A 2,098-nucleotide genomic window follows, 5' to 3' on the forward strand; every position below is an offset into this window, starting at 1 on the left:
AGAACTTGACACTTAACTTAATTAAAATGAATCAACCGCGTGTGTAGCCGTGATGGTATCTTTTCAGCGGAGTCCAGGAAGAGAACATGGTCTTGTGTTATGATTGAACGTAAGTAGATTCAGGATCACTTCTTGAACACTTCTAGTTTCTCGGCCATTGCGTTGCTTCTCTTCTCGCTCTCATTTGCGTATGTTAGCCACCATATATGCTTAGTGCTTGCTGCAGCTCCACCTCAGTACCTTTTCCTGCCCATAAGCTTATATAGTCTTGATCTTGCGGGTGTGAGATTGCTGAGTCCTCGTGACTCATGAATACTTCCAAACAATTGCAGGTGCCGAGGATACCAGTGCAGCTGACGATACCGAGCTCAAGCAGGAGTTCGACGAGGATTCGGGTCGTTACTATGTTTGATTTCCTGATGATCAGTAGTGGAGCCCAGTTGGGACGATCAGGGATCTAGAATTTGGGGTTGTCTTCCTTTATTTTGGTTCCGTACTCGGACCTTTGATTGTACTTTGGATGATGTATGATCTATTTACATATTGTGTGAAGTGGCGATTGTAAGCCAACTCTTTATCCCTTTCTTATTCAGTACATGGGATGTGTGAAGATTACCCCTCTTGCGACAAGCCTACCATGCGGCTATGCCTCTAAGTCGTGCCCCGACACGTGGGAGATATAGCCGCATTGTGGGTGTTACAGTTCTTTATGAATAATGATGAGTCCATGGATTATACACACTCTCACACTTCCACCATTGCTAGCCTCTCCTATGCCGCGCAACTTTCGCTAGTGCCTTACACCCACCATATACCCTTCATCAAAATAGCCACCATACCTACCTATAATGTCATTTTGTATGTGTACAAAAGTAGGGGCCTTTCTGTACCCCTTTTACTTGTGCACGGGCAGTCGTAGCCACACCTATGGCCATGCTTGGCGAGGCAAAACAAGCAAGATAGGCTTCCCCCGGCAACACCCTTGCTGGGGCAGCCTACATGTCCCCGGCAAGAGCCTTGCCGGGGCAACATGCACCACACCAGTGAGGCCGCCACCCTTGAGCCTGAGAGCTCTGACACCATCGACAACGTCAAGACCAACACTCGGGGGGCGCCCGCGTGGTGACATGCAGATATTTGGGAAGACCAAAGGCCTGTGAGCCTGGATGAGAACCAGAAGATGAAGATACCCGAAGAAGGTCCTTGCCGAGGACGACCGAAGACCCCCGCAGGATCCTTGCCGGGGACGCCCGCAAGACCCCGGCAAGACCCTTGCCGGGGGCATCTGCGGGGCCACAGCTAGGCCCACATCCACCAACGTTTCGCTACCCCACGACCGTCCCAACGCGAAAATGGTCCCGCCAACAAGGCAAGCACCTGCGTGGCAGCATGCAGCTTCTAGGACAACTAGTGAAGCACCTACGTGGTGGCATGCAGGACTTCATGAAGACGCTGTCACCGCACCAGCACATCAGCTAGCCAGCCATCATGGTGCTGCATGCCTCGTCAGCTTGGACGCACGTCGAAGCAAGGCGAGGCGGCGACGGATGGGACGAGCTCTATTGGCACCCCCGATAAAGCAAGAGGGCACATAGGCAGCGCATTACATGTGTTTGTCCTACGGTGTCAGGCGATAAACTTGTACACTGTAGATACTTTCCACCTCCCGTGTGCCACTATGGCGACCCCTTTGACATATAGAAGGAGGCCCGAGACGTACTGTGGAAGGATTCAGACTTTTTGGACTGGGCACACATAGTACCTAGTCCAAGAACGGAAGAACACAAAATAAACACAGGCAAGTAGGACTAGGGTTTTATGCATCGTTCGTGGCCCGAACATGGGTAAAAACCCCCTTGCGCTGATCGGTAGACCTGCTCTTTCCACAGCCCCACGCCCGCCTACCGTACAAGGGATTCCCTGGGATCCCATACGTGTCGTTTTCGCCGACATCCTTTGGCGTGCCAGGCAGGGGGCGCTGAGGCTGTGAAAATTAGGTTTAAAAGTTAGCGCATCGACTTCATCATCGCCATGCCCCCCAAGAAGAAGGGGATCACAGCGATCGGATCATCTGGAGCCGGACCGCTCGTACCAACGC

The sequence above is a fragment of the Triticum dicoccoides genome, chromosome 2A (genome assembly GCF_002162155.2).
Source record: "Triticum dicoccoides isolate Atlit2015 ecotype Zavitan chromosome 2A, WEW_v2.0, whole genome shotgun sequence".
In the NCBI taxonomy this organism is placed as follows: Eukaryota; Viridiplantae; Streptophyta; class Magnoliopsida; order Poales; family Poaceae; genus Triticum; species Triticum dicoccoides.